The sequence below is a fragment of the Loxodonta africana genome, chromosome 25 (genome assembly GCF_030014295.1).
Source record: "Loxodonta africana isolate mLoxAfr1 chromosome 25, mLoxAfr1.hap2, whole genome shotgun sequence".
Lineage (NCBI taxonomy): Eukaryota > Metazoa > Chordata > Mammalia > Proboscidea > Elephantidae > Loxodonta > Loxodonta africana.
In genome coordinates, this window is record NC_087366.1 from 35,219,213 (window position 1) to 35,232,684 (window position 13,472).

The window sequence follows — 13,472 nt, forward strand, 5'->3', positions numbered from 1 at the left end:
AATCTCCAGACTCTGTCCTGCATCCCATTTCCCTCCCAGCCAAGGTATTGCTGTAGCTCTTCTAAACTCCCCAAAACACTGCTGCGGCAATCCAACAGCCTCCTTTCGCTGAAGCTGGGTGTGTTCCTTGCAACCCACAACTCCTATCTGAATAAAATTTCTAAGCCATTTCTGTTCAGACCCATGCAAAGGAAAACAAGCATATACAGACCAAAGAATTTTTAGTTGGAAATAAGAAATCCTTTCCTGACTGCTGGGATAATAAGGCCATGCACAGTCACGGGAGAGCTTTCAGAAGGGGTGGACACCCAGTCGCTCCAGCTGGACTAAGTAGTCCCTTGATCTGTGGCTGGAAATGAGCTAGGTTTTTCTCCCATGTCTTTTAGTTCAGTTCAGTGGTGAATGTATGTTGATCAGTAGACTAAGGGACCAATTTTGTTTCATTATCTTATTCCAGAGCCTAGAAAGGAACTTGTACAATTAGGGACCTGGTGAATTCTTCTGGTTAATGATGGTGACAAGCCCTTGAACGTTGTCTACGGCATAGGCACACATTTTCCTCTCGTACAGCTTGAGATATCCTAATTTATGACGGTATTTGCAATTGTAGGAAATAAATTGCTTGACTCATGTGATTTGCAAAGCAGAAGGATGGAGGCTGTTTTGGACTCCTGAGACATAGAGATGTTCAGTGTAACTTCTCAGAACAGGTTTCTGGTTTTGATAAATGTTTTCTGTGACATTCAGATTTTCTCATGAATCTGCTATGTGTCATCATGCAGTTCTTGACTAGATAAGAATCTATTAGGAAATTATTTTTATCCTGTTTCACCATCTACTTTCCAACAATGTAAATAACCCACCCAGTGCCGTCGAGTCAACAATGTAGTGTTATAAAAATTTGAGGTTATATCCTCAAAATTTAATTCGAAAGGACCAGAAGAAAGATGCTTCTTAGTGTATGTCAAATTCCCTTCCTTTTTTTTCTTTAAATTGAGCCTGCTCCTTTTTGAAGAATGAATATTAAGATTTGTCTCTTGTAAGAAAATTGAATATAATTGCAATCGTAGGTATGAAATGGGTTATGTACAGCATTCTTGTCAGTGCCATAAACCTGTGGGAGTTTAATAAACACTACATTATACTGGCTGTGATACCAAGGAAGGATTTGAAGTTCCCTCTCTGTTATACTTTTTTTTAAAAAAAGAATTGGCCGATGAAATAGCTTGAAGACTATTCAAATGCCATAATGTAGGACAGCAAATTTCAAAGGTGTATACAAGCTCTTTTTTAAAAAAATAATATTTTATTATGTTTTCAGTGTAAGTTTACACAGCAAATTAGTTTTCCATTTAACAATTTTTGCACAAATTGTTCAGTGACATTGATTACATTTTTCATAATGTGTCAACGTTCTCTTTAGTTCCATTCTGGATGTTTCATTTTGAGTAATCTAGTTTCCCTATCTGTCCCCTTACCCTTTCATCTTTGCTTTGGAGAAATTGTTGATTTTGTCTCATATAGATGATTTTTTACAGGTACATAGCACTCACAGGTACTATTCTTTATTTTATAAGCCAATCTGTTATTTAGCTAAAAGGTGACCTCAGGATAGAGTTTCGGCTCAAGATTCAAGGAGTATCTCTGGATGATAGTCTTGGGGAGTCCTCTAATCTCAACTGGTCCAGTAAGTCTGGACTTTTTAAGAATTTGAGTTCTGTTTCACATTTTTCTCCCATTCTATCAATATCCATCTATTGTGGCCCTGTCATAATGGTTATTAGTGGTAGCTAGGTGCTATCTAATTCTTCTGGTCTCAGGGTAGATGAGGCCATGGCTCGTATAGACAGTTAGTCTTATAGACTAGTGGATTCTTTGAGCCTTTGGTTTCCTTCTTTCTCTTTTGCTCTGGATGAGAAGAGACCAATAGCTGTATCTTAGGTAGCGCTTGCAGGCCTTTAAGACCCCAGACACTACTCACCAGATTAGGATGTACAACATAAACTTCATGAACTATATTATCCCAATTGACTGAGTTGTCCCATGAGACTACGGTCCTCTGCCTTCAAACGCAGAAAACCAGTCCTTGGAGGTATTTGGTTATGTCGAAGAAGTATCCATGACTGTGCCCCCATGTGGTTTGTTATATATATGAATATAACTGCGTGCACACACATACATACACACACATACATATAGCTCCATCTATGTGTGCATAACTATACATACCCATACTCACATATGTAATCACATTTTTTTAGTTGATGTTAGCATTGTTTTGAGATTATATGTCTCATATCCTTTATCAAAAATACCCTTTTCTGACCACCTACAGACTGGGAAAAAATTTTCAGCTATGACATCTCCAACCAGCACCTGATTTCTAAAATCTACATGATTCTGTCAAAACTCAACCACAAAAAGACAAACAACCCAATCAAGAAGTGGGCAAAGGATATGAACACACACTTCACTAAAGAAGATATTCAGGCAGCTAACAGATACATGAGAAAATGCTCTCGATCATTAGCCATTAGAGAAATGCAAATTAAAACTACGATGAGATTCCATCTCACTCCAACAAGGCTGGCATTAATCCAAAAAACACAAAATAATAAATGTTGGAGAGGCTGCGGAGAGATTGGAACTCTTATACACTGCTGGTGGGAATGCAAAATGGTACAACCACTTTAGAAATCTATCTGGCATAATCTTAAACAGTTAGAAATAGAACTACCATACAACCCAGAAATCCCACTCCTCGGAATATACCCTAGAGAAATAAGAGCCTTCACACAAACAGATATATGCACACCCATGTTTATTGCAGCTCTGTTTACAATAGCAAAAAGCTGGAAGCAACCAAGGTGTCCATCAATGGATGAATGGGTAAATAAATTGTGGTATATTCACACAATGGAATACTACGCATCGATAAAGAACAGTGACGAATCTGTGAAACATTTCCTAACATGGAGGAACCTGGAAGGCATTATGCTGAGTGAAATTAGTCAGAGGCAAAAGGACAAATATTGTATAAGACCACTATTATAAGATCTTGAGAAATAGTATAAACTGAGAAGAACACATACTTTTGTGGTTACGAGGGGGGGAGGGAGGGAGGGTGGGAGAGGGATTTTACTGATTAATTAGTAGCTAAGAACTGCTTTAGGTGAAGGGAAGGACAATACTCAATACATGGAAGGTCAGCTCAACTGGACTGGACCAAAAGCAAAGAAGTTTCCTCAATAAACTGAATGCTTCAAAGGTCAGTGGAGCAAGGGCGGGGGTTTGGGGACCACGGTTTAAGGGAACTTCTAAGTCAATTGGCAAAATAATTCTATTATGAAAACATTCTGCATCCCACTTTGAAATGTGGCGTCTGGGGTCTTAAATGCTAACAAGCGGCCATCTAAGATGCATCAATTGGTCTCAACCCACCTGGATCAAAGGAGAATGAAGAACACCAAGGTCACACGATAACTAAGAACCCAAGAGACAGAAAGGGCCACATGAACCAGAGACCTACATCATCCTGAGACCAGAAGAACTAGTTGGTGCCCAGCCACAATCGATGACTGCCCTGACAGGTAGCACAACAGAGAACCTCTGAGGGAGCAGGAGATCATTGGGATGCAGACCCCAAATTCTCATAAAAAGACCATACTTAATGATCTGACTGAGACTAGAGGAATCCCGGCGGTCATGGTCCCCAAACCTTCTGTTGGCCCAGGACAGGAACCATCCCCGAAGACAACTCATCAGACATGAAAGGGACTGGACAGTGGGTAGGAGAGAGATGCTGATGAAGAGTGAGCTAATTATATCAGGTGGTCACTTGAAACTGTGTTGACATCTCCTGTCTGGAGGAGGGATGGGAGGATAGAGAGAGTTGGAAGCTGGCAAAATTGTCACGAAAGGAGAGACTGGAAGGGCTGACTCATTAGGGGGAGAGCAAGTGGGAGTACGGAGTAAGGTGTATATAAACTTATATGCAACAGTCTGACTTGATTTGTAAACATTCACTTGAAGCTCAATAAAAGTTAATAAAAAAAATACCCTTTTCTCTTGTGTACTTCTTAGTGACATCGTTTACCTTGGTCAGAGTGTGGTCTCTTCACCCACATTCAGTGCTGCCTTTCCCCCCCTCCCAAAAAGAAAGAAAGAATCAGAAAGGAAAGATAACAGGTGTCAACTATCTAGAGGTTGATTCCCCCTCCCCTCCTCATCGCTAGTAACCACTAATGAATGTTGGTCACTGTTAATATACTTATTCTTGTCTTCTTATAAAAGTGAGACCATAAAGTATGTCTTCTTGTGATTGACTTATTTCACTCAGCATTATCCCTGCAAGATTCATACACATTATAATGTTTTGGGAACTCATCATCATGCTTTATAGCTGTGTAGTGTTGTATGTGTGTACCACAGGTTTTTTAACCCATTCATCTGTTGATGGGCACACAAACTCTTTGACATTAAGCCAGTATTTTGTTGTATTCAGTATTAAGTGTAAAGATTTTAGATAGGTTTGTCTGATTTTATGCAGCGGATGTGTTTTCAGAGTTATGCAAATGAAATTTATAGAAATGAAATTTATTTTTAAAATGCTAGGAAAACTAAAAAACTACGGAAACCAAAAAATAAGTCTGGGAGGAAGTATGGCCAGAATGCTCCTTAGAAGTGAGGATAGCAAGATTTTGTCTCGCTTACTTTGGACACGTCCTTAGATAAGACCAATCACTAGAAGGGACATCATGTTTGGTAAAGTAGAGTGCCAGTGAAAATGAGAGAAACCCTCCATGAGATAAATGGACATGATGGCTACAACAGTAGGCTCACACGTATTAAAAATTGTGAGGATGAGGCATGAGTGGGCAGTGTTTCATTCTGTTATACATAGGGTCACCAGGAAGACTTAGTACCGATATATATGTATAATTGTGTTTGTTCCATCTGTAACTGATACTGTATCTTGTGATTGTCTCATAACACACTGAGTAATTTCAGTGTGGCTGCTGAAAGGTGGAAGAAAACTTTCAAACTAGACCCTACCACTTCCATACTCCCTCTTGAGAAGCCTGTGGATCCGGCAGGGGCTTAGAAAATCACTGCATGAAATTCCACACACCACTCATGGGAAGGTTATTTGTGAATGGCTGAGAAGCAGATCAGACAGTGGACACTACTGTGAATGCATATTGATTTATTCATTAAATTTACTCATCCAGCTATCCAATCATACAGCCACCCGTCCATCCATTCAATCATTCATTCATTCAGTTAGCCATCAAATAGTTCTGGTCTTCTAAAGGACAGTAAATATACTCATACCTAAGGTAAACATATACTAAGCATATGAAGTATATGTTATAGTTAGTTGCTATTTCCTAGAAAATTATATGGTAGGGAGACGAGACTTTTACTCGTTAATCAGTAATGTTACCGTATTTTCCTCACTCTTGGGCTTGAGTATGTCTTGGGGCCATCTCACCGGTGCACTACATAGTTTGGTACTTCACTTTCCAAATATGTTGGGGTGTTTTGGACCAATATTGACATGCCTTAAAATAAACTTTTTATTATATATATAATTTTACATAATATTTTATAATAGAGCACTGTAAGCAGCTAGTGAGCAACAGGGTAAGGTATTAAGCCTCAGGGAATTTCTTTCTCTTCCTTTGGAAACTTGCTCTCTATTGCTGTAATCAGAGTTCTAATTTGTTCATTTGCTGTATCCCAGCCATTAAACTTTTTTTTTTTTTTTTTCCTGTTTCATGAAATCATGCAACAGCAAGGATTTTTTAACTGGGTTATGAGATGAAGCTACTAAGCCAACATCTTTATTCCCTAATGTTTTATGCTACCAAAATTCTGTTTCTTCCCAACTCTAAAAAAGCTAGCTTTAGAGGTTTTTCTTCCTCTAACCAGGGGCGTGGCAGAAATAACAGTGGGCGAGAAGTGAAATGAGCTGGGATTTACTCCCAGGGCTGCTTGTGTTCTCCTGCACCGCTGCACATTCTGACGGTGCAGCACATCCCTTTCTTTTAGGAGAAAGTTCCCTTTACCAGAGAAGTGTCCTCTCAGAGCCAGTGTCTTGGCTGCTCAGCTTAAGAGCAGTAAAGGTAACCAATTCATATGGATGTGAAAGGAGTGATATTTCCGAGGGCATCTCTACTTTTATATATTAATAAACATCAAAATGTCCGCCTTAACATGCCTGTCACTTTACATAATGCCAGGAATAGAAAGATCTTGAACATTCCTCCAGCAATGTTTTGCTTTCCTTGATCCTGGTGCCACTTACCATGTGTAGTTGTATCTGAGACTCAGGGATGTGGCTGAGCTAAAATGTAGGGTGAGGCTGGACTGTTGGAGGACATGATCTTGCTCACACATCTCTTTAATCTTCTCTGCCTGGCTTGCTAGCCTGTTTCCTTGGTCCCCACCTTTTCTTTGTCCTAAGTACGTGTAAGTCTGAACACCGAGGGAAGGCTGTGCCTTTTTGAAACTTACAGTTCCTAATTGTCAGCAGGTGACCTGAGTCATATGAATCTATACCTAGGGCTACGTCTTATATTTCTCTACTGTTTTCTGGTTGATGTGGCTCCTTCGTGGGGAGGGAGGTGGCTTAGGCAGCCAGGGTCCCTTGGCTACCTTGTACCTGATAAGAGACCAAGGTGTGATAAGATGATCGTTATTTTCCAGTGACCTCTGTCTCTTGTCCCAAAGCCACAACAGTACACTGGGGATGCCTCGTTTTCTACTTAAAGGTATCTGTTTTTTACGTTGCTTTTTTTTGGCGGGGGGAATATGGCCATAAAAGACATTTTGGGGTAGTTGGTGAAATATGAATGTCTACAGTACCATAAATTTTTTTGGAATATTATTTTTCATGGGCTTACTAATATTAGTATGGTTATCTAGGAGAATGTCCTTTTTCTTAGGCGATACTGAAGTATTTAGGGATGAAGTGCCGTTATGCTTGTAATGTACTTTCAAATAGTTCAGCAAAAACAAGTTTAGGTAGATAGGTAGTTAGATCGAATGGGAAAGGAACAAAATGTTGCAAACTATGTTAACATTTGGTGCATCTAAACAATAGATACATGTGGGTTCATTGTACCATTCTTTCTATGTTTCAGAAAATGTGAACACTTTTCAAAATAAAAGTGTCATTTCCCAGGCTTGAAAGGGAAATACGAGGTCTATTAATCGAGAGTTCTTATATTAGAACTTAGCCAAACAGCAGGGAGTGCTGTGTGTGTTTGGGGGTGGGGGGAATGGGGGTTGGAGGCGCAGCGCTTGGCAGAGCAGTGCTGGCACTGGCTTCCAGCACAGGTAGCATCTGTCTGTCTCCCCCCCACCTCTGGCCACGTTGCCATCCTCACACATACTCATCACCATATACTCTCAGGTCTCAGGCTCCAGGATTCTTTTGAGTGAGGGTATTTTTTCTTTAGAGATTTAGACTTCTAGCCCGTTTACCTAAAGAGTTGAATTCTTTACCCTAGAAAATAAAAATAAGGCTTTATTTGGGACCATGTGCTTACCTGAGAATGGACAGGTAACATAGCATCTTAGTCTGAGAAATTAGCTTTTTTGAGAGGTCTCATTAGCCAATAGTGCAAATCGTACTTCAAGTGCTTGGTCTCTCATATGCTGATGTTTTCTCTCCTACTGTATCTCATGCCTTTCCTGACCAACTCTCATTTATGCTTGGGCTCCTGGGCTTTCTTCCTGGCTCTGGAGAATTAGGGCTGGGCCCTAAAGGGAGGACCACTCTCCTTTGTGGGCTGCTCTCAAGGATATTGCTCTGTCACTGCTCCCTGGGGCAGGATGGGCTGGTGGTGAGACAGGAAGAATCAAAGGGGCTGTATGTGGCCTGTGTGCAGAGCACTAGGAATTTCCATTCACCTTTCTTTTTCACAGCCCATGAGCACAATTCACCTCCTGGGGTTCCAATGAAGATATTATTATCCATGCTTGAAAACAGAGAAACAAAGAGACTACACAGAGGTTCAGTCAAAGAGAATATTAGTTTTGCTTCAAGGTGAATAAAAGAGAAATGGAGGCAGCCATTGTAAGATTTGGGATTTCCCTGTTAAAAAGGGGGGAAGACCTGCTTCTTAAGAATAAAGAAAAAGGGAGATCATCCGCAATGAAACAGGGAGAATGCAGAGATGCTACAGTGTATAAGGAGAGCAGATCCACTGGGCTAAGGAATCCTGGTGGGGCAGTGATTAAGCGCTTGGCTGTTAACTGAAAGGGCTGTGGTTTGAACCCACCAGCTGCTCAGTGAAAGAAAGATGTGGCAATCTGCTTCTGTAAAGGTTATAGCCTAGGAAACTCTATGGGGGCAGTTCTACTCTGTCCTGTGGGGTCACTATGAATCCGAATTGACTCGATAGCAACAGGTTTGGTTTTTGTTTTCTTTCATTTTATCCACTGAGCTGGGAGTGGGAACAATTGATTGGTTTCAGAATAAATTACCTACAAGGTTGAAGAAAGGAGTATCGAGTGGAAGGCAAGAGCGGGATTTGAATTTCAAACATTTTTTGTGAGAAGCAGCTTGAGCGAAGGTGCTAACACTGAGGGAGAAAAGATGCAACTACTTTACGAAGCTGCTGTGAACATTTTTGTGGGCCTCGTAGATGAATTCAAGATTTCTGTTGAGTATATATCCAGGAGTGGGATTTCAAGGTTTTAGGGTTGTGGGGGTCATACTCTAACGTGGCCCCCAATAACCACTGCTTTCTGGTGTTCACACCCTTGTATAATCCCCTCCTCTTGAGGGTGGGCGGACCTGTGACTTGCTTCCAACCAGTAGACTATGGCCTGTGATGTGCTATCACTACTGTGAGTATTTTGATCCCACCTTGTTAGCAAACTCCTTTGATATATTCTCTCTCGCCAGCTTTGATGAAGCAGTTGGCTCTGTTGGGAGGCCCACATGGCAAGGATCTTCAGGAGGCTTCTAAGAGCTGAGAGGGCTTCTGATCAATGGTCAACTAAACACTAAAGCTCTTTCAATCCCCAAGCCACAAGGAACTCAGTGTTTTCAACAACCATGCAAGCAGAAATGCGAATCCTTTCCTAACTAAGCCTCTAGGTGAGAACCCAGCTCTGGCCAACACCTTGACTTCAATCTTGTGAGACCCTAAGCCGAGGTGGTTAAGCTATACCCAGACTGCTGACTCACAGAAACTGTGCGATAATGTGTTTTATGCCACTAAGTTTGTGACCACTCATTATATAGCAATAGATAACTAACGAGGGTGAGTCAGTCAGGGTTCAACCAGAGATCGGAACTACCAGATATATGGAAGTTCTGTTCACAAAAATCACTATTATCATTTTTTGCAATGTAGATGTTTTCTAATTATTTGATTTCAATAAAATTGAAGGACATAGTTAAATCAATAAAAATAAATTTTTTAGCTAGATCACTATGTAAATCCATGATATGTAACCAGGAATGAGGTCAATGAATTGAGTGATAGACACTCATGTAGCAAAGCTCCTTGCATTTCCATCATCTAATTTATTTGAAAAAGGTTTTTCAGTGTTTTCACCTATAACAACTAAAAATAGTAATAGAATAAATGGAATAAATTCTAAACTCTCATTCTGGCAGTAATACTTGTGTAGAGGTACATTAAGTACTTGAAAAAAATCACCCCATCCATTTAATTAAGATATGCATTCCAATAATTATGCTTATGTTTCATAATTATACAAATTCTAATATGTTTACATAATTTTGATTTTTAAGTATTGATAAAAATTGAAATGATTACCCTATCCAGAAGATAGTCTTGAACACTTATAGTCAAAGGAAATTTAAACACCAAATTTCCATTTCTATATTTATTTTTGTCTTAGAGAAATATAATAGAGTGACCAATGGATAACATGCTTCACAGAGAAGTATAGAAGGGAGAAAGGTAATGGTTTAAAATTTCTGACTGTTGAAGAAAATTGTGCTTATGTATTTCTAAGTGGATGATGGTAGATAACAAGTCACCATGGTAGCTAGATTCCCTGAGATACATCTAAAAAGTAACATAGTCATTTTAGTTTAAATTAATATTTACAAATTCTGAAAATTGCCAACTCCATGGCACCTAACAACAACAGCAACTCACTGTTAAAGGGATACGGTGGTGGTTCAGTGGTAGAATTTCTGTCTTCCAAGTGGGAGACCTGGGTTCGATTCCTGGTCGAATGCACCTCATATGCAGCTATCACCCATCTGTCAGTGGACGCTTGCATTTTGCTACGATGCTGAACAGGTTGCAGAGCTTTCAGACTAAGACGGACTAGGAAGAAAGACGTGGCAATCTACTACCGAAAATCAGCCAGTGAAAACCCTGTGGATCACAATGGTCTGATCTCATTGTGCATGGTGTCACCATGAGTAGGAGCCGACTTGTTGGCAGCTACCAAACAACAACAGACTCGCTGCTTAAGTTTGGGGAAGAGTATTCACTCTCTCAACCTGTTTTTCCTTTTTTGTAAAATGACAGTTCCACTTCCCAGGATTGTTGAGAGATTATGAGATAATGCATGAAATGGGCTTAGTACAGTCCTGGTATATGAAAAGTTGTCAATTAGTGGTAGTTCTTATGATTATTATGTTATTATTATTGCTGAAAATCTTTACAAAAGGAATCTTATGAAAAGGATTCATTGTAGGACCCTTTTAAAAGAGAAAGCTTCTCAGATGTGTTTTAAATATAATCTGACTTTCAAAAACTAGGCAAAACTCTACATCATTGTATCAGTGAACTGTTACTGTGTCACACTTCATTACAAACAGTGATAAAATCTTAGTGGCTTCCAATAATGAGCATTTATTCGTATGCTCACTGGTCTACAGGCTGTGTGGTTTGGCTGATCTAGGCCTGGCTCAGCTGGACAGCTCTGCTTCAGACTGTGGCTCAGCTGGGCTTGACCTCAGGCCGTGGTTATATTCAGGACTGTTCTCTGTGTTTGTCCTGGCAAAAAGGTTGACAGAATAGAGGTGACCAGACACAATTTCTTTTCATAGCAGGTAAGAGGAATGAACCCAACTGCACAAACATGTTTCAAACCTATGCCTTTATGTCTGCTAATAAAACATTGTCCAAAGGAAATCACATGGCCAAGCCCAAGTAAAGAGACAGATGCACACAGAGACGTGCAGATTTGCCCAACAATACGATCTACCACAAGTGAAAAGAAAACAGATTTATGCACTAAAGTATACTTGAATTCTGCCTTGGCTCTGCCATTTACCATAACTGAGTGTCATTGACCAAGCCGAGCCTGGCCATCCTTTACCTTTCATATGCAGTGAAAGAATTTGGCAGGATATATCCTAAATCACTCCCTGCACTACAATTTTATTGAGTCTAAGATTTACTTATAACATTTTAGGAAATAATTTATTCTATAAATGACAGTTCAGAGATTTTTTTTTTTTTTTTTTAATTGAGGGAGCTAAACAAACCGTGTCCTATGTAGAAGATTAGCCAAATCTGATTCACTTTTTCCGTTCTTTGGAGGTAAAGCACATTCTTTAACTCTCTGATACTAAATCACTGGAAGGAAAATACATGGATAAACAAGAGTTCCTTTTTATTCCACCACTCTTTTTTTCTTTCTTTTGGTACATTGACCAAAAATATATTGACTAAATCTTCTTTGATTAATTTTGTGGAACACAGTGGATTTGGTGTTTGCATTTGAAAGCTTTGCAATTAAGAAAAAAAAAATAGATTTCCAATGCAATCCTTAAAGAGCATGACGATTTCTGCTGAGCCACAGGGGTGGGTACCTGGTCCTGGGGTTACACCTTGCAGGAAGCAGAAAGGAGCTGATGGCGCAACCAGGAGACTAACACAGGTTTGTTTCCCTAAGACAACTTTGAATAGGTTCCTTGAAGCTGTTGCAGCCACCTGAAAGTTCAGCCAGGGTCATTGTGGTGAGCAGCACTCTAGAGATGGTGCCGAGAAAACAAATCTGGCTGGGAGCTATTTCTGCAGATGAGGAAGATAGCAGAAATGGAGAAACCTTCAAAGGCTGTTGAGAAGAGCAGCTTCTGGGAGTGGTCCCTTAATAATTGATGAACAAGCTACTGAAGCTCCAGATATAGAGTGCCTTATCCCACTACTGGAAAATCTTATTGAACAGAGTTGTCCCTGGGAGCAGGCCATCCATCACCTGTCAGACTGGAAAAGTTCAGGCTATTCCCAGTCTTCATGTCTTGCTGCTATTGTACCATGAGCATCCTTTACTCTTTAATATCCTGCGGAAGGACAGTGATGATTGGTCTTTTTTCTTTTTCACCTCAAAGACAGCGTCATAACTTCCCACCTGGTGACCTAGGTGAGGAATACTGAATCATCTACTAATAACCAACCAAACCCAGTGCCATTGAGTTGATTCCGACTCATAGCTACCCTATAGGACCACCTACTAATAGAGTTCTTGTATTGTTATCATCTGGTTCTCAGAGTCTCATTGATGTTTGTGAGCTGTGCAAAAGCAAATTTACACCAACATACTGTAAGATTGTTGTTGTTGTTAGTTGCCATTGAGTTTATTCCGACTCATGGTGACCCCATGTGTTGCAGAATAGAACGGCTTCATAGGGTTTTCAAGGTTGTGACCTTCCAGAAGCAGATTGCCAGATCTGTCTTCTGAGACATCTCTGGGTAGGTTCAAACCACCAACCTTTTGGCTGGTAGTGGAGCAGTTAACCATTTGCACCACCCAGGGACTCTTACACCTATATAAAGTTAAAAAACTGGCAAAACTAATGTATGGTGATGACGTTTAGAATAGTGGTTACACTTTGGATATATGAATTGGGAAGGGGAATGAAGGAGACTTCTGGTGTGGTGGAAATATTCTATATTCTAATCTGGGTACCAGTTTAGATATGTGTAGAAGTGTTATATGTATGTAAAACCTCGCCAAGTGCTCTGCAGTATTTAAAATTCACTTTTAAAAAACGTAGTTAGTTGCAGGGAGACAGTTACTCCTTATTGCAATCTTGATCCCTGGAAGGATCAGGCTGTTTATGGAGCATGGTGACAATTTAGGACCTATGGAAATCAGATCTGGAAAATTAGGACTCTGGTTCCTCTGCTGTTGCTGCTGTTGGTATTTCACTAACTCCACTGCCACTGAGTTGATTGCGACTCATAGCAAATCGTTAAATATATTGCCATTTATTTTAGACATCTAGATGTTCGTAACTAGAAGCTCATCATATTTTTCCTTTTTAAAAAGATGCTGCATTTCTTATCATTTTGCAAATTAGTTGACTGATATAGGTGCTTCTTCAGTACAATGGAAGTTCTGAAAAAAATATATATCCATAAAGAAAACTGCATTTTTTTTTTTTTTTGCTATTTCAGTAATAATAAAGATACAAGGGCCATAACAGCAATAATTCGGACATTGTGTTACCCTTAATA